At 36.1% G+C, this 27,507-nt stretch overlaps 1 protein-coding gene and 3 long non-coding RNA genes across 7 annotated transcripts in view; 2 read left to right on the top strand and 2 right to left on the bottom strand.

Moving 5' to 3' along the window:
* Nucleotides 1-3,420, bottom strand: part of LOC120336602 (uncharacterized) — a 48,703-nt gene extending 45,283 nt beyond the window's left edge. The window contains exons 1-2 of the long non-coding RNA XR_013478066.1: nt 3,216-3,420; nt 2,695-2,872 (exon numbers count right to left, since the gene is read on the bottom strand). This is a non-coding gene — a long non-coding RNA (uncharacterized LOC120336602). The remainder of the gene's footprint in view (nt 1-2,694; nt 2,873-3,215) is intronic.
* A 2,810-nt stretch (nt 3,421-6,230) lies between these two features.
* Nucleotides 6,231-9,138, top strand: LOC144428091 (uncharacterized). The gene is made up of 2 exons (XR_013478076.1): nt 6,231-7,080; nt 7,334-9,138. It is a non-coding gene; the product is annotated as an uncharacterized LOC144428091 (long non-coding RNA).
* Nucleotides 9,139-9,157: 19 nt separating this feature from the next.
* On the bottom strand, nt 9,158-13,051 carry LOC144428088 (uncharacterized). 2 transcript variants are annotated; one of them, XR_013478067.1, is made up of 5 exons: nt 12,906-13,051; nt 11,731-11,938; nt 11,414-11,489; nt 9,607-10,807; nt 9,158-9,432 (listed from the first exon to the last, which is right to left on the bottom strand). It is a non-coding gene; the product is annotated as an uncharacterized LOC144428088 (long non-coding RNA). The 2 variants fall into 2 exon arrangements; XR_013478068.1 differs by lacking the exon at nt 9,158-9,432 and having other exon boundaries at nt 9,766-10,807; nt 11,784-11,938; nt 12,906-13,040.
* A 7,647-nt stretch (nt 13,052-20,698) lies between these two features.
* The window catches only part of LOC144428077 (S-phase kinase-associated protein 2-like), a 287,944-nt gene continuing 281,135 nt past the window's right edge, over nt 20,699-27,507 (top strand). The window contains exons 1-2 of one of the 3 annotated variants that reach the window (XM_078116748.1): nt 20,699-21,201; nt 25,175-25,318. The gene's annotated coding sequence lies outside the window, so the exon portion shown is untranslated. The remainder of the gene's footprint in view (nt 21,202-25,174; nt 25,319-27,507) is intronic. The other 2 variants (XM_078116750.1, XM_078116751.1) reach the window with 2 other exon arrangements.

Below are 27,507 nucleotides of genomic sequence, written 5' to 3'. Positions count from 1 at the left end.
TCTCCTCTTCCATCAATGATTTGAAACACCGTTTTACAAATCTACATTCTACGTTGGTCAGCATGCATAGATAGACGAGCAGGGAATCGCCTGTATCGGTTTTTATCTGATATCAAATTATAAGTCATTAAAACAGTGTTTATATTCATTATGACGTTATATTGGACCGGTCTGGTAAACAAGGAATGATACAGTAATGATGAAAATTTAAAAACGAAAAAGTACCAACGGGTTGAAAGAAAATGCACAAAGAATGTCAATAACAGCAATCGCTATTTAGTAAGTGATGGCCTATAATCAATGCTGATAATATAAAACGAACATAACACTGAGACGTTTCTATTGGAAATTTGCTCAAAGTCACGACTCACGAAAACTCAATGTGAATCTACCGACGACTACTAATATACCAAGAGATATTGACACTACGTATAGAGAATAATGGTAATGCAAGTTAGTAAATATCAACTGACTCGAGGCTTGACGCAGTTTGTGGTAATTTGATTAGGAAATAACTATGAGGTATTGAATTCCGATAGCTGAATCTCGTGGAAAAAAATCTCGAAGCATAGTATTTTTTGTCTGGTATTTCGCCGACTGTATACGGATGAGAATTCACAGTAAACCGAACTAGACGGCAAAAATTGTTAGACTTCCCAATGCATAACGCGAATTCATGGTTGTGAGAATTTCTGTTTACTTATTGTCACCATCCAGAATTAACACTGAAGATAAGAAGAATAAGCTTTCAGGTAGATCGACTTGAGACAAGAGTTGTAGGAAAATAGAAAAAAAAAACACTCTAGAGTTAATTAAGGTGTATGTCGTATATGCGATAATTGAAACATTAGAAATACCGTATGAAGAAAATACAGCAAAATGCTAAATGACTATCGTGGATAACTTTTTCATTTCAACCTGTTTGTCACCAATGATATTATCTACCGGCCTTTCATTTACTGAATTATATCTGAGATATTACTAAACATTTACTGAGTAACTGAAGAACGGACCAACGCGCAAAAATCACATAGCCAGTATTCATTAAGTTACCGTTAGGTCATTGACAGAAATAGACCAAATCTAACATCCTTGCATTTGAAATGATTCATTTTTATCTTTCAATACTTGAGTCATTTGGCATTTGTTAAATATATATACATATACAAAATCCTTGTAGTAGAACATATAAAGTCGCAATAAACTAGAAGCAAACATTCCCTTTTGAATGGTCTAGCTAGGAGACTTGGTTGTTTTCTTTACAGAACCGTGTTCGTGTTCGAGATATATACACTATACATACATATTCACTATACATAACATTGCAGAGTCGGGAACAATTCACGACCAACTAAAAATCCCAGATATGATCAGTTAAAACGTTATTGGAAATAAAATTTTCAATGAACTACATTTTTCAAGATATTGAGAAACGAGCAAAATTAAGGCGTATACGTCTTTAACTTTTTTTTCTAAATATAAACTTTTATATGCGTCGGAAGTGCAACTGAACAGTTAAAAGGGTTCCATTACATTTGAACCCACGTACATTTGAACCCATGACAATTGCACCTGTATGCTATTGCACCTATGGAAGAAAGTTTATCAATGAACTACAAATCGAACGTTTTTCAATTTTTATGCGTCTAAAATAAACATATATAACTAAAATTGGCATTCGATATGCATACATGCAAGCCATGCCAGTCATGGACATGTATTCCGTGATTCTAGAAATTAAATATTTCTGTTGTTGCTAGGAACGAATTAAAAGTTTACTTCATTAGTGTTTCAATAGTTACAAACCCGCCTGAAATAAATACCAAACTCACATTTCACCGGAATTATCCTATTGGCCATAGTCCATAGTATATTATACTTTGGGTTACTCCGCAGGTAATCCAGAGTGGATAAATGAGTGAGTGAGCTCAAGTTGGGGTGAAATAATTTTATTAAATGACGATAAGGTTACCGACACTACGAAAATTAAAATCAAATCAATTTCTCGTGTTGTGACGAAATTTCGGGACCACTTCAAACTTGCGAAATACAGCATTTTGAAAAATATCATATTCTACAAGCTATAGAGTGATTTTATTCAATAATTTGATTTTGAGCAAAACATTGATGACACGTTGATATGTGAATCAGAGGGTTCCTTAACAGCGTTTTATCCGAAAAAAAAATATATTACACCTCAAAAACTCACGCCTCTCATTAATCCTCTCTAAATCTTTGTAGTTAGAATCTCCTCTTCTATCAGCGTATTGAAACACCTTTATACGATTCTACACTCCACTTTGGTCAGCAAACGGCAAGTATTCGGCGGTATCGTTTTTTTTTCAACAATCAAATTATAACTCCATAAATAATGTTTCTATTCATTTTGACGTTATACTGAACCGATGGCTAGCCTGGTGAATAAAGAAGGAGAAAATGATTACAAAAGTTTAAATATCAAAAAAGTACAAACGTTTAGGACCTTTGGAATGTCAATGACAGCAAACGCGATTTAGTAACTGATATAACTGATTCTAACAATATAACACGACCATACAACTGACTCGATTTTATAGGAAAATTTGCTCAAAGCAAAGTCACCCGAAATTACTTAAAAGATCTTTGATCTCAATTTTGTTTACTTCATTAGCGTTTCAATAGTTACAAATTGCCTCAATCCAACAGCAAACTCACATTTCACTGAAATAATAATATTATCTTTTGCTCTTCTGTGAATTTGGTTTGTCTTCTCCTCTTTTCGAAAAGAAATTGTGTATATTTCTCAAATGCTCCACAGTTTATCCTGTTTGATTTGGTTTTGTGATCTAAATAGTTTAATGAAAGTCGGTCTTTTGCGCATATCGCTGATTCCCTGGAATAAAAATAAAGCATTTACTGCATTGTGTTAACTAATTATTGCGTCATGAGCAACCTATTTCTAAAACTTCTATGTGGACAAAGGAAACATAAAAGGCTTAAGCTGAAGCTCACTCGTATTTCCTGAATGTATGTAAGATTAAAGATTCTCACGCTCGAGATATACCTGCAACAAGACCGAATAACTCATAATATTTAATTAAGATAAATATCTTGACTGAAACTTTCTCGAGGTGTTGTAAAGAATTTCTACAGAATTTACATATGTAAAACAATTTATGTAGGAATTCTATTATACAGATCTTTCAAAAAAGATTGTAATATTAGAGAAATTCTACCTCGCGCAGTTTCGACAACCTCAGACTTCAGCCCACTACACGGCAAGAGTTTCAACTGCATTTAAATACCTTTATACAATTCTACATTCTACACTTGTCAGCAAATTTAGATAGACGAACAGTCAAATTAGATTCATTAAAATAGTGTTTATAATCAATATGACTTCATACTAAATTGTAAACCGGCCTGGGAAACAATGAAGGATGAAATAAAGATGCAATATTAAATACCAAAAGGTACCAACGTTTAGGATCCACGCTATTGGCATTTTCCACAGCGGAGGATAACTTACAACATGCATAAATAATTTTAGTCACTGAAACATTGGGTTGAAAAGAAATTGGCACAAACAATGTTAATGACAGCAATCGCGATTTAGTAAGTGATAGCCTATAATTAATGCTGGCAATATAACACGTCCATAACACTGACACGTTTTCATTGGAAATTTGCTCAAAGCAAAGTCACGAGAACTTACTCAAAAGATGATCTCAAAGTTAAGCTAACGACGACCACTAATTTCATTTTACTTATTGTTGTAGCAAGTACATAAGGATAGTTACTGTGTATTTTAATATTTTCACCACTTATTGTTAGTAGTGCATGTTATTTGCCTGAAACAAGGTCGTTGTCCCAATTCATTTCCTTTATGATATATTTTTCTCGCTCAGTGTAGCTTGTCTTTGCCGTTCTTTGTTAGTTAGAAATTTGGTTTCATCACATATACTTGCTTTAAGGTTTCAAGTGTAATTCGTTATTTGGATCAATTCGATTGTGCAACTTTACAATATATATTGGCATTCAATACATTGTGTGCTTTTTGACCTCTGAAGGAGTCAAGATCGGAGTTACACTCTGTTAACGTGTGTTCAATAACACGGGAGTGTGGACACGCAGATAGGGTCGAATCTTTGTTGCCCTATATTTTGGTGATACCCGTTCGTGATCAATAAGCAATCAACTTCAATTCAGCAACTGGAATTTCGTCAATCAAAATGGAAAAGAAATTCATCACTAACCGAGTCAATGGACAATACGTCAGCATTTCAGGAATCAAGCAACCAACCAAACTGCAGTCTTTGGCGGTATGTCAATTTATTAAGCAGTCAAGAAGGCCAGAACAAGGTAGATTTTTGACTCAAAACGAGGAATCTGGACCAGGACCTCCTACGATTAGACAGCACTAACTCAACTTCAACTCTTCCAAGTTTAACGCCCGAGTTCACGCTCGTGTATTTTCATTTTCCAAGCATCAACGCCCAAATTCTTTGAATTTGTGTCTCATATCAACCTATATATTACAACTATATGTTTTGTGTGTCAACCGGATCAAGAGATATGGACTTCAGCAGATCAATCCGCCTCATTACAATTTAAAGTTACCAGGACAACTTCGTATTATTACTGGATTTTCAAATGTGTTATCGACAAAGCAAGCTACGCAGAAAATAATATGATGATATATATACCCAAGCCGATTTCTTACTCCAAGCAGCAGTATTTATACGACCTATTGTTTGGCGGAAGTTTGCAAAACATCTACTTTATTTCTCTCAGGTCGATCACCATCTATTTCTCTATTTCAACATCACTGGAAACCAAGTCGAACCCAAATACTCGTGGCCCGCGTGGAAGGGTCCTCTCTACTTCAATCACATAACACGAAAACTTCACTCTCCCCTAGCTGATTTAAGCCAATGCTCACCCAATTCCGGGTTTTGCCGGAAAGGTGCGTTTACATTTGTCTGGAACGTTGATGATACGAAAGTTGCACGGCCGTCGACTCTCCGAAATTCAACGCTACCACACTCTTGTTACATTTCAATTCATCGGACAATCTTCCCAGATTGAAAAATCCGAGAGTTGGACAGGTTTTCAAAGCTTAGAGGAATGTTTTCAACGAACGAAATCTTAACGTCAACAATATTCTTCAAATCAACTATTACGCTCATTATTTTACAAAACAGAAAGAAGTCGATTGTCCAAACGCAATGGCTTAGTTCTGGGTGTTATCGAAGATTTCGTTAAAATCTGTAGATTTCACCGCAAAAGATCCTTCAACCGGAGGTATCTCAATCAAATTGGTTTTCCTGTGTCGTTGCATTAGTTGGTCATCAGCGACTTTGATGCAGAATTAAATACACCAATACATGACAAATTTTACGACATATTATTCAATCAGATATCGTTATTAGCTAGTCTTACAAAATTTAAAAATTAGCAAACTAATTTTTTTCATTGTCGGGGGGAATTGTGTAGCAAGTACATAAGGATAGTTACTGTGTATTTTAATATTTTCACCACTTATTGTTAGTAGTGCATGTTATTTCCTGAAACAAGGTCGTTGTCCCAATTCATTTCCTTTATGATATATTTTTCTCGCTCAGTGTAGCTTGTCTTTGCCGTTCTTTGTTAGTTAGAAATTTGGTTTCATCACATATACTTGCTTTAAGGTTTCAAGTGTAATTCGTTATTTGGATCAATTCGATTGTGCAACTTTACAATATATATTGGCATTCAATACATTGTGTGCTTTTTGACCTCTGAAGGAGTCAAGATCGGAGTTACACTCTGTTAACGTGTGTTCAATAACACGGGAGTGTGGACACGCAGATAGGGTCGAATCTTTGTTGCCCTATATTGTCATCATCCAGAATTATAAATAGGATAGGATTTACATATTTATCCCGGGGAAGAGGAAAGCCGATAAGACGGCTTATCCATATGGCGAACCACGGCCTCTCGTCCGGTTACCATTCCAAGTCGGGTATGGGATTAGATTTTACTGTATTGTTTGTTTTCGGAAGCATGGACTTGGTGGTGGAGGAAGCCGTAACCGACCAGCGGTTACGTGAACCACCCAACGACGGCGAGGAGTCCAGCAATCCTCTCGCACATAACCATCCCTGCATGGGATTCGAACCTGCGAACCCACGCAGAGTAGTTAGAGGTGCGGTGGCGAGCGTATTCCTAACGCTTAGCCCGTTGAGCCACACCGCCGCGCCCCCAAATGGAATAAGTTTCCAGGTAGATCGCCTTGAGACAAAAGTTGATAGGAAAATATATCAAAGCACTTTAGAGTTGAGTATATGCGATAATATCGCAAAATTGCTGGCAAGCAGGTCGAAACATTAGAAATACTGTATGAAGAAAATGCAGCGAAAATGCTAAATGATAGGACCTTTCCCAGACATCCGTAATCCGTAATCAAAACATCCGTATTCGCAACTAATCATAAGCGGGCAGATGTAAACAAACATTCTTCGCTGAAAAGTCGCTCAGACAACTTCAGACGCGTTCCGCACAGGTTGCCGGCGTTTTAGATAGATCTTTGTCCCTTTTTTTCGCTTTTTGTTTTCTTCACAGGGCTGCGAGAATTAGAAAGCTGTAATACTGTACCGGTATGTTACTTGTAGCAAATCACGTTCACGAAATCTACTCTATATATCTATACTCAAAGGCTGTACCCGTTGCAGTCACCTTACAGGTACCGTACACATCAACCAACTGCTATTCCCAACTAAAAATAGTAGACAGTCATGCTGATGCAATCAAGGGTACCGCATAGCCTACCGTATGTCAGTACGGAAGAATTCGCCTTCCATACGATGTTGCATTTTTATCAAACAGAATCTATTAGTGAATCTTTTTGGTAGACTAACTATGTGTAAACGCTGCGCATACCGCCTACCGGTATGGTATTTGCCGGTCTGACAACCTGTACGGTACCCCAACCGTTCAAATGGAGTAAGATTTGTGCCTTTTTCGAAGCCACATATTGATAGGTGGATAAAAGAATGCAACAGGCCTCACAGTCGATTCAATCTAGGAAAAATCACCTGAAATACCTATGTGTGTATCGAGGTAGGCCAACATAAATATTGTTTTCGATACCTACCGGTATGACTGTATGATATATTCAATATGATAATTCTCATATGAAATAAATTTTCATACAAGCAATGCGTTCCATCATGCATTTTCATGGAGGCGATGAACCAACTGATGAATACCCTGACCCTATATCACATTCTTGTCTCCCAACAAAAAAGCACCATCAAATTGTGAGGTAAGGATTACTTATGCCATAATTAAACTTTGAATCCGAATTTAACAGGATCTGTCACCGGATACTTCATTTGATACAGAGACGTGCGAAAGGATTATCAGGGATCCAACCAGATCTGCCCCCAGACTCTTTAGTTGAAACTACCTCAAGTGCTTCTGATAAAAATGACAGCGCTTTGTCAGACAGCAGAAAAATGTAAGCAAGCATCATCATCATTTTATTATGGTTCTCTGGCCTAAAGCAACACAAAAAGTCAACCTACAAACAAAATGCAGAGAAAACTGGAAGTCGAGCATAACTTAAATAGATTTCAAAAAGTATGCGGCTACCTACTAGAAAAAGAAATAATAATAATAAAAGGGCACGAGAAAATTAACAAGATTTAGAATCGGGCAACCCTTTTAACGTAATTCAATATGAGAAAACACATACTTCTTCCAGCATTGGTGTCACATTTGCTAACTGTGAAAATGATGAATAAAGAAGGAAAATTAATATTGAAGACTTCATGCAGAATTTTTACAATCCAATGGTGATAAAATGATGTTACTTTATGGAGGAAGCTTCGCATGCATGCATGTGTTGGGTATTTAATTCATACAGTGTAAACATATTTTTTTTCTTGAGCAGGGTTATAGTTATTCAGTTACATTTAAATGTACTGCCACATCTTCTTATGCCCTTTCTGCAGAGTGCACATTTATTTTTATCTTGTTTGTAAGATCACTTTATATGGTGCTTTTTAGGTAGCGTGACATGCACATTTCTATTTTTTAAATCGCCATGCCAACGTGACAGTGTCAGATTATCTATCTCCATTCATTGCGCGAGAATTTTTTCTTGATATTTTTTTTTTTGAGCACTGTTATAGTTTCTACATTTAAATGTAACTGAATAACTATAACCGTGTACAAGAAAGAAAATATGTTTACACTGTATGAATTAAATACCCAAGTAACCCAACACAATGTGTTGTGCGATTTTCAATTTTTTTTATAAATAATCATATTTGCTATGCCGATTTTATGCCTTTGTATCCCCACAACTAATCGATCAATTAACGAAAAACTAATGATCCTCTGCTGCCCACTGACGGCTTGTTGGAAAGCTTATTTAAAAACTCCTTTGTACAAACAGTTGGGCATACTCCACCATTACCCATGTTGCCTAATCCACCCTCCTCGCACAACTGTCTGTATGAAGGACCATATTATACTTATTTGATTTATTGCATTTTATGCTTATCATAAGGGGTGTATGCCGCACGTTCATGTGTTTTAGGCCAGTCTGGTCTTGTGTATACATACATACATACATGTCCGGTGTGACCATGGTGATTGCAATATCATTTTTTGTGCGGACTGCAAAGTCACACCAAGCTGCTCCTGCAACCTTATCCCTGCACTTGGTAGTAACTGTGGTGTGTGATAAATATCCTTATTTTGTTAGGATGTTTTGCATTTATCACTGTCATATAAATTACAACTTGTTCATAATCACCTGATAACTTTAGAACCGAACCAAGTGTTTGCCCATCTGACTATATAACAATGAGGTAGTGCTCAGTGAGAGCAATTCTTCCATATTATCAGGAGATGAAACCAGGCAGCTTTAACAAAATAACTCAGCAGTAAAATCATTGTAAGACATTATGTCTGTGAATGGAATTGTTAATGAATTTAATTCTATTATTTCGACGTTTCATTGCTTTCATGGTTCTTGTTTGTTGTGCCTAAAAGCATATATCTGGTGTGTATTTTTATCCTATGCAACACAATATCTGGAAAACTGTATAATTTGTAGTAATTTTCTTGAATTTACTTGCTTGTTCCTTCATCATATATTTTTTATAATCTGTTATATTCTATTTCTACACTGAATGAATAAACTATATTGTAAAACCTATCAGATACCCGACTGTTTTTGGTTGAACCGGTATGATTGGAACTCTGGCTCGATCTAACTTTGTGGGCTTAGCACCAACTACAGACGACAAAACTGTTGGATCTATTTTGTTCTCTCCATATAGCTTGTTACCAATGCTGGGAAAGGTTTGTACATGCTTGGCTCGGCCGAAAATCTTTTATTCCCCTCAATGTTGGATAGTCTTGGTTGGTCCAATGATACAGCAACAAGCACTAGTAGTTCTGATGAATAGGTAACAATTTTTAAACCATGTTTATCACTATAACATCATTGGTCTTGTAATTTTATGTGATATGTAATCGATCATAATACCTCAACAAACCTGTTGAATCTAATCTTTCAATAGTATATTTGCACCCATCTTACTGAGCTAATAAATCTGTAAGTGCTCTCACCGTGCCTAGCATGTACAAATTGCATCAGAGACTTGGTGACTATCCAGCGACACCACTATTTGAAGATGATGTGGTGGCAGAGACTCCTGAACTTATCTATAGCACTTGGCTTTGAAATCTAGCGTTGAACCAAGATTGACGACTGAACCATCATGGATGTATCTGAAAAAATATTCATCTGTTCATAATTACAGATTGCTGTAGTTTGTGCAATGTTTCCAAGAATGTATTTAAGAGACTTCTCGAACTGCCCCTGCATTTCATTTGTTTCTATACTAGGATAGGATTGGATTTACATATTTATCCCGGGGGAGAGGAAAGCCGATAAGACGGCTTATCCATATGGCAAACCACGGCCTCTCGTCCAGTTACCATTCCAAGTCTGGTATGGGATTAGTTATATTGTTTGTTTTCGGAAGCATGGACTTGGTGGTGGAGGAAGCCGTAACCGACCAGCGGTTAGGTGAACCACCCAACGACGGCGAGGAGTCCAGCAATCCTCTCGCACATAACCATCCCTGCATGGGATTCGAACCTGCGAACCCATCGAAGGGCCACGAGTTGGACGACCCTGGTCTACAACACCAATTGAATCTAATATTTTTCTGCTAAAACCTCAGCATAACAACAAACAAGACTTAAATTATAGAACCCTCATCCTACTTAGAGTGGAAACAGATGAAATGAACACACTTCAGCTGAAAACCTATCCCTGGCAAGTTCCGGGCCACAGGCTTCTACATATTCAACATTTTATTATTTTGAAAATTTGTATTGCGAAAATAACCAATATTCATTTGTTCAAATGACTGCTAAAATGTACTGACATTCAAGAAATTGAAAAAATCAATTCAGAAGAGGTGCTAAATTTTATTCTGGCTCTACAGCTTTGAGACAGGAATGTGTCAACGTAATGCACACAGACACAGGTGCAATCATAGTTGTTGCTTTCGTTGCTATTTAAAAGTTTAGTAATTTATTTCTTCTGCGAAAGACTCGCCAAGTAACGAAAAATCAACATAACTATGTTTGCTTCAAATGTTTTAGCATGCAAGAATTATTTGTTTGTTAGGCTTAAGTTAACCGGGTTCCACATATTTGTTGGACACGAAGGCGTAGAATAAAGCACTGCTGCACACTGCCTTGACTTGACAACACTTTTACTATAATCCTATCCATAACAGTTGTTTCTCTTCATGACCTGAACAATATAAATAAAAATACAGGGTTAAAGATAGTATATTGATGAAGTGCGCAAGATATTAAAGAAGCAAACTCGACCTAGGCAATGACTAAAACCGAATAATTTATATTCGAATATGTACAGATTTTTTTGTATTCTGAAATGCTATTTTTGAATTACATAAAATCCAATGTATATTTAATTATATGAATTTGGAAAAGTAAAACAGTAGAGTATTTATAGTTTTCAGATATTAAATGAAGGCTCTTTTGTCTTCGATTGTGATTGCATGTCGAAAAACTTTGCTCTACTCTAAAATCATGTGACACTAGTTTTGCCTGCATGTAACAAGAAATGACTAATGGGAATGATTTTGAAAAGTTTGTCACATCTCGGTTACTTGAACAGATCTGTGACAATACCAATAAGAAATTTACCTTGAGCATTTGGTTGATAAAGTATCCTCATATTATACGAATAATACAGATTATACACACAAACTAAAAATAATTTTCATTTAACAGCTGATACTAAAGAGGCTCTTATTTTTACTGAAAATTGCGAACATAAATTTAGGACAGTTCACATACAAATAATATGGCATTTAAAAAGTGACAAACTCACAAATTTGCTCCTCCAATAGAGCTGATAAAATTGATCATCATCATGGCACTCAGACAGTTTACTTGACTTGAAACAGCTGTAGAAATAAATGAAAAATCAGAAAACAAAGTTACATTAAAGAAATAGTTATGATAGCATGAACCATTGCATTCATGATAAGTTATTGGCAATATATAGTTATCAATATACTCATTACTGCATTCTAGCATTTGGTGAAATTCATGGGCATGGTACCACAATATTCTAGTTTCATTTTATATAGCAAGAGTCAGAATCATTAATACCCTAAATATCGTACATCTGTGCATACAGCATACCTATAACATGCAATATGATTTTACATTGGTGTATATCAAAATATCCAGCCAACCTTCTGCTATCTATTCGCTCCTTGTCTATTTTTTTGATCCAACTTCGGGACCTTGCAGACTTGTGAATTAGCCGATCGTAGGTAAATCTCGCAGTTTTGCTCATACACAAAATATAACTAAAAGGAAACTTTTGGGCACTGGTAGATTCAAATATCTGAAAATATATTATTTTTGTTAAAACATTTTGAAGTTTATATTACTGTATTAGGACTAGGAGTATCTGTTCGACGGTACTACTGCGCAACTGCTTATTCATACATACATATCATTATCAACAAAACTATACTAAAATACTGGGCCCTATGTCTTTTATGACAAGAACCCTTATAGCAATAGACTACTGGTACAACTGTAGTCTACATTTAAGTCGAGATTTACGTCACAGAAAGTTAAACCATCTTTTTGATCCGGACTTAAACCGCCGATCCAAAGTTAAACTCCGATTCGAGGTTAAACTACATAGGCTTTTGGAACTAAGTCAGGTACGGTAACGGCAATGTGAAGGCGGAATAACGTTAATAATAGATCACTTGACAATATGGTATAACTTTAGAAGCACGAAAATACCGCCATCACTAGTGAAATGCCATCTGAAGGCCTTCAAAACGAGCAACGCACCGTACCAGTCTATCGCCCTACACAAGTCTGAATATTTGCAATGTTTGTCTGAGCGACCAAAAACAATAAAGGTCAAAGGTCGGGGAAAGGTCCATAGAGGATAACTTTCATTTATTCCAACCTATTTCTTACCAATGAGATTATGTAGGGACCTTCATTTACTAATTTTTATCTGAGATATGACTTAAAATTATTGGCTGAAAAACGGGACAAAGACCCAACAAATACTGAAAAAAATCTGAAAATCACATAGCAAGTATTTATTAAGTTACTGTTAGGTTATTGACAGAAATAGACCGTTTCTAAACTCTTTGTATTGAAATGATTCATTTTTTAAATACTTAATACGCGTTCGCAGAACCCCGATCGTGTTAAAAATTTGATGAAAAAAATTTGCAATGGAATAAGAATCGAACATTAATATATCATTTCTTTTTAATGTGAATAAGAAGATTCTTTAAACAGGGTTATTGTCGAAAATATCGTATGTCTCAAAAACTTACGTATGTCCTTATTCTTTTTCAAATCTTTGTAGTCAGAATCTCCTCTTCCATCAATGAATTTAAACACCGTTATACAAATCTACATTCTACGTTGGTCAGCATACATACATAGACGAGCAGGGAATCGCCTGTATCGGTTTTTATCTGCAATCAAATTATAAGTCATTAAAACAGTGTTTATATTCATTATGACGTCATATTGGACCGGCCTGGTAAACAAGGAATATACAGTAATGATGAAAATTTAAAAACCAAAAAAGTACCAACGTATAGCACCTACGCTTTTAACATTTTTCACAGCTGATGATGACTTGAAACATGCGTAAATAAATTCTGTCACTGAACCATTGGGTTGAAAGGAAATTGGCACAAAGAATGTCAATAACAGCAATTGCGATTTAGTAAGTGATAGCCTATAATTAATGCTGATAATATAAAACGAACATAACACTGAAACGTTTCTATGGGAAATTTGCTCAAAGTCACGAAAACTCAAAGTGAAGCTACCGACGACTACTAATATATCAAGAGATACTGACACTATGTATAGAGTTGAATAATGGTAATGCGAGTTAGTAAATATCAACTGACGCGAAGCTTGGAGCAGTTCGTGTTAATTTGATTAAGAAACAAGAGAGCTGTGCTCAAATATATGGACACGTAGCGCCACCCAGTGGGAATAATTTCGATAACGTCATAGCGAAAAAAAAAGTGATAGCCTTCTGGAGAAAAATTTTATCTTCAACCACTGAAAATTTCAAAGCAATTGGTCCAGTATTCGAAGAGAAAAGCGATTTCTTCAAAACGTGTCAAAGAACAAGGACACTAAGCATAACAATAAGAACAACAACAACATAATATTGAAACGATCGCTATGTCCACTACGTGTCCAATAACTATGAGGTATTGAATTTCAAATACCGGTAGCTGAATCTCGTGGACGAAAATCTCGAAGCATAGAATATTTTGCCTGATATTTCACTGACTGTGAACGGGTCAGAATTCAAAGTAAACCGACCTTGACGGCTAAAATTGTTAGACTTCCCAATGCATACCGCGAATCTATGGTTGTGACCATTTCTGCTTACTTATTGTCACCATCAAGAATTAACACTGAAGATGAGAAGAATAAACCTTCAGGTAGATCGACTTGAAAGAAGAGTTGTAGGAAAGTAAAAAAAACACTTTGGAGTTAAGGTGTATGTCGTATATGCGATAATATCGAAAAATTGCTGGCAAGCAGGTCGAAACATTAGAAATACGGTATGAAGAAAATGCATCGAAAATGCTAAATGACTATCGCGGATAACTTTTTTTTATTTTAACTTATTTTTTACCAATGAAAATATGTACCGACCTTTCATTTACTAAACTTTATCTGAGATATGACTTAAAATTAGTAGCTGAAAAACGGGCCAACGCGCCAACAATACTGAGAAAAATTTGAAAATCACATAGCCAGTATTGATTAAGTTACTGTTAGGTTATTGACAGAAATAGACCGTTTCTAAACTACTTGCATTCGAAATGATTCATTTTTTCAATACTTGAGATCATTTGGCGTTTTTTAAAAACATATAAATGCATAAAATCGCGTTCGAAGCACCCCGTTTGTGTTAGAAAATTGATGAAACAAAATTTGCAATAGAATAAGAATCGAACATTTTTCTTCAATATCAAGAAACGAGTATAATTATAGTATTATTAAAGCGTATTAGTGTTTTACTATGCTTCTTGATATAAACATTTATGTGCGTCGGTAGGTCAACTGAACAGATAAAAGTACTGAAAGCTGAAGACTTGAGCACACCGCACGACACGATTTTCAACTGCGTTTTGCAGGTTCAGGAATTGCTCACAGTCATCAGTTGCGGTCACGTTTAGTCGTAGATGCGCCTGTAGTAAAATATTTCTCCGAACCCGGACATGCAAATGAGAAATAGAAGATGACACGCAATATGAGCAGAGTTCAAAATCGTACTCCACAAAAGATTGTTCCAAATGTTTTCGGAGTCTCTAGTAAAGTCTGTCTGGTTTTTATTTAACCTTCACAGAGGAAAGTATTACTCAGGGCACCTTAGCCCCTGATTCAAAAACAAAGAAGCCCAACGTGGAGTAACTTTTCTGTGAAACGTTTGGATCTGTTTTACAAATCCTGCAGCTCGGATGCATTGTCACTGTCTGTCTGTCTAGCTTAATATTCATTGTTAGTTACTGTCTTCGGAGACGTTTCTGATGTTTAGTATTGGTTTTAGTATTTTAATTTTGCAGTCAGAAATACCAGTTTGGATTGAAGTTAGAATCGGGGTTGAATGCGAGGTGCCCGATTGTGGATAAAATATAATTTTTGACTGCAGGATATGGCTGTATTATAGTTATACTAAGTAAATAACAGCTGCTTTCATATTTTAGCCATGCAAGTTACATTTAGTTCATTTTGGATTAAACTTTATTGGATAGTGTCACCTAGGGATCTAAAACATGGGGTATGTATCTAATCAGTCTCAAATAAAGTAATCTATATATAATTTCATGCATTTAGTTATCTGCTGATATTTGTAAATTTTAATTGCCACTGTACACCACTGTAAGATTTGTTTAGATATCCGCATGTTATATTCGGTTTGTTCATTGTTTTCCGTAGGTTTCATTCGAAATGTCGATGTTCCTGATTTTGTTTCAAGTACCATCGTATTAATTGTTATGAAGTTGGATTCAATTGCGGCAAAACTTTGAGGCACGGAAAGCGAGATGGGCACTTTATCGCTGTGAGTCGAGTTGCTTGAAAGCTGAATATAGTTGACAATAAATCGATTTGGCTGGGACAGGGCATGGGGCACGTTGACAATGGTCTCCATTCACGTAAGCCAGGAAAGCAGAAGGTTAACTCATTCCTACATATACGTGTGTATTAGGCTTGCACGTAATTGACAAAAATCAATTCCGTAATTACGTCAAAATTGATTACGTAATGACCCCGTAATTGCGATATTTTTTCACACATTTAAAAACCTATCATAACAACCATTTGAATCCACTTCTTTTCCGAATGGGACATCGAAGTTCGATTTTCATATTCCTGGCAGTACTACTCGCCGGCGAAATATGTTAAAGACAAATATCAAAGAGTATATTCAAATTAATTTTATTTTGATTTTTAACTTTTGTGTTAGCTTTGATTTTCCTTTATCGCCTTCGCAAATTAACCGTCCCAATTTTATGCGATCAATTTTGTCATTACCGACACTGGTATACGGATATTTATGAAACGATAGTTGACTTTTTTTTTAAATCGAGTTTCGTATTAAATGAAAATTTCGGAATTCCAATTTATTAAATCTACGACGAGCGTATTCTCTCGTTTGATTATAATTGCGCTTGCCTCGCGACGAAGACTTCTCATTGCACCGTTTTTTACATTATCCCACTTCACCACCTAGTTAGCATTTTATAATAATTATTGATGCCGACTTATTGACGATATTCCGATTACCATGCCTCATTTTACATTAAATCATTCCGCGTCCTAAATGTTATAACATTATTTGCGATAAATTTGTATCAAATATTAATTATTTGCGCATAATTTAAATGCCGTACTTATATGACATGCCTTTACCGAAAATACAAAGTTATATCGCAAAACAATGCATTTTGTGACATTTATTTTGCACTAACGAAAAAATTAACTCGTTTTTCTAACTCAAATCGACGATGCTATCGCCCAAAATTGACACAAGTTTGGTTGAGTGGCGGTGGTATTCGAGTCCGCGATAAATAAAAATAAGTTGCCGCATTTGGTAAAGACAGTTAATCACATTTGGCCGAAAATGCGAGGCATTGTGAAAAACATATTGAGCAAGGCCAAGTCCGGACAGAAATATAACGATAAAACCTGTAACAGAACATCAAGATTTCGTAATAGAAAATGAATCTCGCACAGAATAAACACACTGGCTCATACTTGATTATATTTGATCGTCACCGGTCCACAAAGGAATTTTACCGGTCGGCGGGAAATCCCGTCGTTTTGTTGTTTCTCTGCCGTCTCAATCGCTTTACCGATGCCGAAAAGACGAAGTTGCGTTGGTTCATTACGTAATTTCTCTTCCACCGTCATATTGCTGTTTGATAAGCGCGAAATTAATTATCACGGCGCCAAGTAATCTATCGCTTTTTGAAAATATGACGCAATAAGGGGAGGAAATAACTTTTTTCACAGTCTTCGTTGCTACCAGTTAGCGATAGCCGTCTGTAAATTCTTACTCGTAACTCGTTGTAAATTAATGCTAATAAATTCTATTTTGCTTTTCAATGCGCTGTGATTTGTTAGCGATAGCCGTCGGTAAATTCTTACCCGTAACTCGTTGTAAATTAATGCTCATAAATTCTATTGTCTGTGATTTGTATAAATAGAAGTGATTGAGTCGGGAAAAGAAAGTCCCTTCTCTCCTTTTGTGCGCCCATAACGGCGGTAATATTCGTTTCATGTCTGTTTCATGAAGAGAAAGAAAAATACGACTTCCGGAATTGCAATCAACAATCACACATTCTTATTTATCATTCATTATCAGCGCCGAAAAGATACCATATCGTGAAGACAAAAAAGTCTGGCGGTGTTAATTGCGTGATAATGCAGAGAATAATATCGTTTTGCCCGGGAAACCAAGATGCGCAATCGTAAAACGAGGCTGCTGCTTTTTTGTAGATGAAATTGCACATTAAAATTTTCTTTCAAACGGGGGTGGCAACGCGTCATGCCTTACCCCCGTAACAAAAGAGAGAAAAACGGCTGAGATTGACGCAACTCTACTCATTAAACTTTCATTTTTTTACAATCGACGGAATTGACTGCTTTGAAAAGAGCTCGTTTCAATCGTGAAAGAGCTCGACAAATATTTACGACTTTACGTAATTCGTAACTTCCCTTCCGTAACTCGAAATAATTCCGTAATTCCGTAAATTACGTGCAAGCCTACCCCATGTTTTAGATCCCCAGGTGACACTATCCAATAAAGTTTTATCCAAAGTGAACTCAATGTATCTTGCATTACTAAAATCTAAAAGCCGCTGTTATTTACCTGATATACCTATAATACAGCCCCAACCTGCAGTCAAAAACTATATATTAATTACAATCGGGCACTTCGCATTTAACCCCGAATCTGACTTCAATCCAAATTGGTATTTCTAACTGCAAAATTAGTAATACTAAAACCAATACTAAACATCAGAAACGTCTCCGATGACACTAACAATGAACATTAAGCTAGACGGTGACAATGCATCCGAGCTGATTGCTATCAATTTGCTAATTACAGTGATTAATCGAAAACTGTCGAAATACTGTTATGGGACACTGCGTCAGACGATTTTCGTCCATTGCGTAACGTAATGCGTCATTATATCCAGAACTGAACTGAGTCCTTATAGGAGAGCTGTCGTTCAACATAACTGTGTCTAAATATCAAGTTCAAACAATTACACTTAACGAACTAGTGCAGGGATGGCGAACCACTGACCCACGTGTCACAAAGTGACCCACCGCGTTTTATTCGTGACCCGCCAAGGCACGAATAAAATAAAAATAAAATGCTAACATATTAGTAATAAAAATTGATAAAACCGGTCATAAATTAATCTAACAATAACTAAACTATTATAATGTATCGTCGGGGCCGCGATCGCTTATTCTCAAATTGTTAATTTTTGAACCGGTATGGATATTTTCAAAACCCCTAATCTTAGACGCAAGTCTGCTCCGCCGTGTACCGTTATTCAGCTATTGGCTCTGATATAGTTAATGACATAACAATGCAATTGATCTGTTTATTTCTCACAACGTCGAGATAATACGAGAACTAGATGCCACTTTGATTTTTATTAGTTTATCGCCTACAATGCCGTTGAGTAAAAAAAATTTCAGACTTGAAATAAAAACCTAGAAATCTGAAATAACAACGGGGCAGTGTAGAAGTGCTCTAATGAGGTTGAAAACTGATCAAAAAATATAACACTATCAGAGTGGAATTCCCTCCAGACGCTTTGGAACAGTGAAATAGTTTGCCGCATCGTCATAAACGTTTTTGGTAATTCATATCCGTGTTTTCGTACTCTTATTTCATAAAATCGAATGCCATAAAAAGTCCCTGATAGAAGTACTGCATAAGTAAAGCCCAATACTACACCAACACCAACAGAAACTCATAAGATTTGTTCCAGAAGTTTTTTTATAGATACAAACATTGATTAAATATATGTGACCCACTCTCTTCTTTTACGCGATAAAAATATTATTTTCGACCCATTCATCGAAAAAGGTTCGCCATCCCTGAACTAGTGCAATGAAAATCATTATTTAGCACATAATTATTCGATTCTTTTATACCAAGACCCTGACAATAATAGGAAAATGCGAGATTTGAGACAAACACCCCGCTAAGTTTTAAAAGAACAAATTAGCAAATCATTCGTAAAGTTAGGGTTATAAATGATTTAAAAGTTTTAATTTCCGGAGTAATCAGCATTCCTAACCCCAAGCCAAACCCTAACTGGATAATTGCTTTTTTTAGTCAGAGCGGTGGCGGGTTCGTTTTTTGGCGCAGGATTTGTAAAAATGATCCAATGTTTCACATAAAAGTTACTCCACGTTGGGTTTCTTTGTTTTTGAATCAGGAACTAAGTTTGCCCTGAGTAATACTTTGCTCTGTGGAGGTTAAATAAAAACCAAACAGACTTTACTAGAGACTTCGAGAACATTTGAAACAATCTCTTGTGAAGTACGATTTTGAACTCTGCTCATATTGCGTGTCATCTGCTATGTCTCATTTGCATGTCCGGGTTCGGAGAAATGTTTTACGTTAAGCGCTTCTACGACTAAATGTGACCGCAACCGACGACTGTGAGCAGCAATGAGGCAATTCCCGAACCTGCAAAACGCAGTTGAAACTCGTGCCGTGCGGTGTGCTCAAGTCTTCAGCGATTGCAAAAATTCACTTTCAGCTTTCAGTACTTTTATCTGTTCAGTTGACCTACCGACGCACATAAAAGTTTATATCAAGAAACATAGTAAAACACTAATACGCTTTAATAATACTATATTTATACTCGTTTCTTGATATTGATCAAAGTAAGAGTAAGATCAAAGATCAAAGTAAGTCAAACTGTAAGATATTATTTGATTAGTAATGGGACACAAAGTGACACTATGGAGTAAGAGCGCTGTTTTGGGGATCCCCTAACTTTCGATCGTTAAGTCAACGGTCTCTGACCGATATTCTCGTTTATTTCTCAATCAAATTAACACGAACTGCTTCAAGCCTCGCGGCAGTTGAGATTTACTAACTCGCATTACCATTATTCTCTATACATATAGTGTCAGTATCTCTTGGTATATTAGTAGTCGTCGGTAGCTTCACATTGAGTTTTCGTGACTTTGAGCAAATTTCCAAAGAAACGTCTCAGTGTTATGTTCGTTTTATATTATCAGCATTAATTATGGACTATCACTTACTAAATCGCAAATGCTGTTATTGACATTCTTTGTGCCAATTTCATTTCAATCCAATGGTTCAGTGACTGAATTCATTTACGCATGTTTTAAGTCATCCTCAGCTGTGAAAAATGTTAAAAGCGTAGGTGCTACACGTTGGTACTTTTTTGGTATGTAAATTTTCATCATTATTACTTATCGATTTCAATCAGTAAGTATGTTGATAGGTATTTGTCTGTATGTCTGTATGTTTGTCTGTTAGATGCACGCGATATCTCACGAAAGCGAGATTGAATCTGCTCCAGATTTCGCATGTACATTCATCTTATCTCGGACCAGAAGCCTATTGAATTTGGGCGAATTATGTCGTATAATTAGCGAGTTATCAATCAATTATTGATATAGTGATCTAGATTTTTGTAAAGCGAGAGAATTTTGAGACCCGCCGAGTGTGTGTGTGCGATGCGCAGTGCGCAAGTTACAAGAGCGGATGAATCGAAACTGCAGTTTCTGTTTTGGGGGATTCCCCAACTATCGATCGATAAGTCTTCGGTTTCCAACCGATATTCTCGTTGTATCCTTCCTTGTTTGCCAGACCGGTCCAATATGACGTCATAATGAATATAAACACTGTTTTAATGAATTATAATTTAATTGCAGATAAATACCGATACAGGCGATTCCCTGCTCGTCTATCTATGTATGGTGACCAACGTAGAATGTAGATTTGTATGATGATGTTTCAATTCATTGATGGATAAGGAGATTCTGACTACAAAGATTTGGAGAAGAATAATGACATACGTAAGTTTTTGAGACGTACTATATTTTCGACAATAACCCTGTTTAAAGAATCTTCTTATTCACATTGAAAAGCAATTATATATTAACGTTATGTTTTGTTCGAAATCAAAATTATTGACTGAAAATACTCATGTCTGTAGCTTCCAGATACTGGTATTTTTTCCAAATGCATTACTTTACAAATTGGAGTAGTCCCGAAATCTAGTCACAGTGTAAGAAATATTTTTGATTTTATTATCCGTATATAGTCAGTAATCTTCTCGTCAATTTATGAAATTATATTATACTCCGAGTTGATCTCACTCACTCATTCATCCACACTTGATAACCTCGCGAGCGAACACGGTTCTTCTTGTTTTGATAACATTTGAGAATGAGTTAACCTTCTGCTTTCCTGGCTTACGTGAATGGAGACCATTGTCAACGTGCCCCATGCCCTGTCCCAGCCAAATCGATTTATTGTCAACTATATTCAGCTTTCAAGCAACTCGACTCACAGCGATAAAGTGCCCTTCTCGCTTTCTTTGCCTCAAAGTTTTGCCGCAATTGAATCCAACTTAAAATCGGTTTTATTCTTTCATAACACTTCATACGATGGTACTTGAAACAAAATCAGGAACGTCGACATCTCGAACGAAACCTACAGAAAACAATGAACAAACCGAATATAACATGCGGATATCTAAACAAATCTTACAGTAGTGTACAGTGGCAATTAAAATTTACAAATATCAGCACATAACTGAATGCATAAAATTATTTATAGATTACTTTTTTTGAGACTGATTAGATACATACCCCATGTTTTAGATCCCCAGGTGACACTATCCAATAAAGTTTTATCCAAAGTGAACTCAATGTATCTTGCATTACTAAAATCTAAAAGCCGCTGTTATTTACCTGATATACCTATAATACAGCCCCAACCTGCAGTCAAAAACTATATATTAATTACAATCGGGCACTTCGCATTTAACCCCGAATCTGACTTCAATCCAAATTGGTATTTCTAACTGCAAAATTAGTAATACTAAAACTAATACTAAACATCAGAAACGTCTCCGATGACACTAACAATGAACATTAAGCTAGACGGTGACAATGCATCCGAGCTGATTGCTATCAATTTGCTAATTACAGTGATTAATCGAAAACTGTCGAAATACTGTTATGGGACACTGCGTCAGACGATTTTCGTCCATTGCGTAACGTAATGCGTCATTATATCCAGAACTGAACTGAGTCCTTATAGGAGAGCTGTCGTTCAACATAACTGTGTCTAAATATCAAGTTCAAACAATTACACTTAACGAACTAGTGCAGGGATGGCGAACCACTGACCCACGTGTCACAAAGTGACCCACCGCGTTTTATTCGTGACCCGCCAAGGCACGAATAAAATAAAAATAAAATGCTAACATATTAGTAATAAAAATTGATAAAACCGGTCATAAATTAATCTAACAATAACTAAACTATTATAATGTACCGTCGGGGCCGCGATCGCTTATTCTCAAATTGTTAATTTTTGAACCGGTATGGATATTTTCAAAACCCCTAATCTTAGACGCAAGTCTGCTCCGCCGTGTACCGTTATTCAGCTATTGGCTCTGATATAGTTAATGACATAACAATGCAATTGATCTGTTTATTTCTCACAACGTCGAGATAATACGAGAACTAGATGCCACTTTGATTTTTATTAGTTTATCGCCTACAATGCCGTTGAGAAAAAAAAATTTCAGACTTGAAATAAAAACCTAGAAATCTGAAATAACAACGGGGCAGTGTAGAAGTGCTCTAATGAGGTAGAAAACTGATCAAAAAATATAACACTATCAGAGTGGAATTCCCTCCAGACGCTTTGGAACAGTGAAATAGTTTGCCGCATCGTCATAAACGTTTTTGGTAATTCATATCCGTGTTTTCGTACTCTTATTTCATAAAATCGAATGCCATAAAAAGTCCCTGATAGAAGTACTGCATAAGTAAAGCCCAATACTACACCAACACCAACAGAAACTCATAAGATTTGTTTCAGAAGTTTTTTTTATAGATACAAACATTGATTAAATATATGTGACCCACTCTCTTCTTTTACGCGATAAAAATATTATTTTCGACCCATTCATCGAAAAAGGTTCGCCATCCCTGAACTAGTGCAATGAAAATCATTATTTAGCACATAATTATTCGATTCTTTTATACCAAGACCCTGACAATAATGGGAAAATGCGAGATTTGAGACAAACACCCCGCTAATTTTTAAAAGAACAAATTAGCAAATCATTCGTAAAGTTAGGGTTATAAATGATTTAAAAGTTTTAATTTCCGGAGTAATCAGCATTCCTAACCCCAAGCCAAACCCTAACTGGATAATTGCTTTTTTTAGTCAGAGCGGTGGCGGGTTCGTTTTTTGGCGCAGGATTTGTAAAAATGATCCAAAGTTTCACATAAAAGTTACTCCACGTTGGGTTTCTTTGTTTTTGAATCAGGAACTAAGTTTGCCCTGAGTAATACTTTGCTCTGTGGAGGTTAAATAAAAACCAGACAGACTTTACTAGAGACTTCGAGAACATTTGAAACAATCTCTTGTGAAGTACGATTTTGAACTCTGCTCATATTGCGTGTCATCTGCTATGTCTCATTTGCATGTCCGGGTTCGGAGAAATGTTTTACGACAAGCGCTTCTACGACTAAATGTGACCGCAACCGACGACTGTGAGCAGCAATGAGGCAATTCCTGAACCTGCAAAACGCAGTTGAAACTCGTGCCGTGCGGTGTGCTCAAGTCTTCAGCGATTGCAAAAATTCACTTTCAGCTTTCAGTACTTTTATCTGTTCAGTTGACCTACCGACGCACATAAAAGTTTATATCAAGAAACATAGTAAAACACTAATACGCTTTAATAATACTATATTTATACTCGTTTCTTGATATTGATCAAAGTAAGAGTAAGATCAAAGATCAAAGTAAGTAAGACTGTAAGATATTATTTGATTAGTGATGGGACACAAAGTGTCACTATGGAGTAAGAGCGCTGTTTTGGGGGATCCCCTAACTTTCGATCGTTAAGTCAACGGTCTCTGACCGATATTCTCGTTTATTTCTTAATCAAATTAACACGAACTGCTTCAAGCCTCGCGGCAGTTGATATTTACTAACTCGCATTACCATTATTCTCTATACATATAGTGTCAGTATCCCTTGGTATATTAGTAGTCGTCGGTAGCTTCACATTGAGTTTTGGTGACTTTGAGCAAATTTCCAAAGAAACGTCTCAGTGTTATGTTCGTTTTATATTATCAGCATTAATTATGGACTATCACTTACTAAATCGCGAATGCTGTTATTCACATTCTTTGTGCCCATGTTCTTTCAATCCAATGGTTCAGTGACTGAATTCATTTATGCATGTTTCAAGTCATCCTCAGCTGTGAAAAATGTTAAAAGCGTAGGTGCTACACGTTGGTACTTTTTTGGTATGTAAATTTTCATCATTATTACTTATCGATTTCAATCAGTAAGTATGTTGATAGGTATTTGTCTGTATGTCTGTATGTTTGTCTGCTAGATGCACGCGATATCTCACGAAAGCGAGATTGAATCTGCTCCAGATTTCGCATGTGCATTCATCTTATATCGGACCAGAAGTCTATTGAATTTGGGCGAATTATGTTGTATAATTAGCGAGTTATCAATCAATTATTGATATAGTGATCTAGATTTTTGTAAAGAGAGAGAATTTTGAGACCCGCCGAGTGTGTGTGTGCGATGCGCAGTGCGCAAGTTACAAGAGCGGATGAATCGAAACTGCAGTTTCTGTTTTGGGGGATTCCCCAACTATCGATCGATAAGTCTTCGGTTTCCAACCGATATTCTCGTTGTATCCTTCCTTGTTTGCCAGACCGGTCCAATATGACGTCATAATGAATTTAAACACTGTTTTAATGAATTATAATTTAATTGCAGATAAATACCGATACAGGCGATTCCCTGCTCGTCTATCTATGTATGGTGACCAACGTAGAATGTAGATTTGTATGATGATGTTTCAATTCATTGATGGAAGAGGAGATTCTGACTACAAAGATTTGGAGAAGAATAATGACATACGTAAGTTTTTGAGACGTACGATATTTTCGACAATAACCCTGTTTAAAGAATCTTCTTATTCACATTGAAAAGCAATTATATATTAACGTTATGTTTTGTTCGAAATCAAAATTATTGACTGAAAATACTCATGTCTGTAGCTTCCAGATACTGGTATTTTTTCCAAATGCATTACTTTCCAAATTGAAGTAGTCCCGAAATCTAGTCACAATGTAAGAAATATTTTTGATTTTATTATCCGTATATAGTCAGTAATCTTCTCGTCATTTTATGAAATTATATTATACTCCGAGTTGATCTCACTCACTCATTCATCCACACTTGATAACCTCGCGAGCGAACACGGTTCTTCTTGTTTTGATAACATTTAAGAATGAGTTAACCTTCTGCTTTCCTGGCTTACGTGAATGGAGATCATTGTCAACGTGCCCCATGCCCTGTCTCAGCCAAATTGATTTATTGTCAACTATATTCAGCTTTCAAGCAACTCGACTCACAGCGATAAAGTGCCCTTCTCGCTTTCTTTGCCTCAAAGTTTTGCCGCAAATGAATCCAACTTAAAATCGGTTTTATTCTTTCATAACACGTCATACGATGGTACTTGAAACAAAATCAGGAACGTCGACATCTCGAACGAAACCTACAGAAAACAATGAACAAACCGAATATAACATGCGGATATCTAAACAAATCTTACGGTAGTGTACAGTGGCAATTAGAATTTACAAATATCAGCACATAACTAAATGCATAAAATTATTTATAGATTACTTTTTTTGAGACTGATTAGATACATACCCCATGTTTTAGATCCCCAGGTGACACTATTCAATAAAGTTTTATCCAAAGTGAACTCAATCTTGCATTACTAAAATCTAAAAGCCGCTGTTATTTAAGTGATATACCTATAATACAGCCCCAACCTGCAGTCAAAAACTATATATTAATTACAATCGGGCATTTCGCATTTAACCCCGAATCTGACTTCAATCCAAATTGGTATTTCTAACTGCAAAATTAGTAATACTAAAACCAATACTAAACATCAGAAACGTCTCCGAAGACACTAACAATGAACATTAAGCTAGACAGTGACAATGCATCCGAGCTGATTGCTATCAATTTGCTAATTACAGTGATTAATCGAAAACTGTCGAAATACTGTTATGGGACACTGCGTCAGACGATTTTCGTCCATTGCGTAACGTAATGCGTCATTATATCCAGAACTGAAGTGAGTCCTTATAGGAGAGCTGTCGTTCAACATAACTGTGTCTAAATAACAAGTTCAAACAATTACACTTAACGAACTAGTGCAGGGATGGCGAACCACTGACCCACGTGTCACAAAGTGACCCACCGCGTTTTATTCGTGACCCGCCAAGGCACGAATAAAATAAAAATAAAATGCTAACATATTAGTAATAAAAATTGATAAAACCGGTCATAAATTAATCTAACAATAACTAAACTATTATAATGTACCGTCGGGGCCGCGATCGCTTATTCTCAAATTGTTAATTTTTGAACCGGTATGGATATTTTCAAAACCCCTAATCTTAGACGCAAGTCTGCTACGCCGTGTACCGATATTCAGCTATTGGCTCTGATATAGTTAATGACATAACAATGCAATTGATCTGTTTATTTCTCGCAACGTCGAGATAATACGAGAACTAGATGCCACTTTGATTTTTATTAGTTTATCGCCTACAATGCCGTTGAGAAAAAAAAATTTCAGACTTGAAATAAAAACCTAGAAATCTGATATAACAACGGGGCAGTGTAGAAGTGCCTTAATGTGGTTGAAAACTGATCAAAAAATATAACACTATCAGAGTGGAATTCCCTCCAAACGCTTTGGAACAGTGAAATAGTTTGCCGCATCGTCATAAACGTTTTTGGTAATTCATATCCGTGTTTTCGTACTCTTATTTCATAAAATCGAATGCCATAAAAAGTCCCTGATAGAAGTACTGCATAAGTAAAGCCCAAAACTACACCAACACCAACAGAAACTCATAAGATTTGTTTCAGAAGTTTTTTTTATTGATACAAACATTGATTAAATATATGTGACCCACTCTCTTCTTGTACGCGATAAAAATATTATTTTCGACCCATTCATCAAAAAAGTTCGCCATCCCTGAACTAGTGCAATGAAAATCATTATTTAGCACATAATTATT

Source organism: Styela clava, chromosome 10, assembly GCF_964204865.1.
Source record: "Styela clava chromosome 10, kaStyClav1.hap1.2, whole genome shotgun sequence".
In the NCBI taxonomy this organism is placed as follows: domain Eukaryota; kingdom Metazoa; phylum Chordata; class Ascidiacea; order Stolidobranchia; family Styelidae; genus Styela; species Styela clava.
The sequence above is the reverse complement of the archived record's forward strand: the minus strand, read 5'-3'. Positions and strand labels throughout refer to the sequence as shown.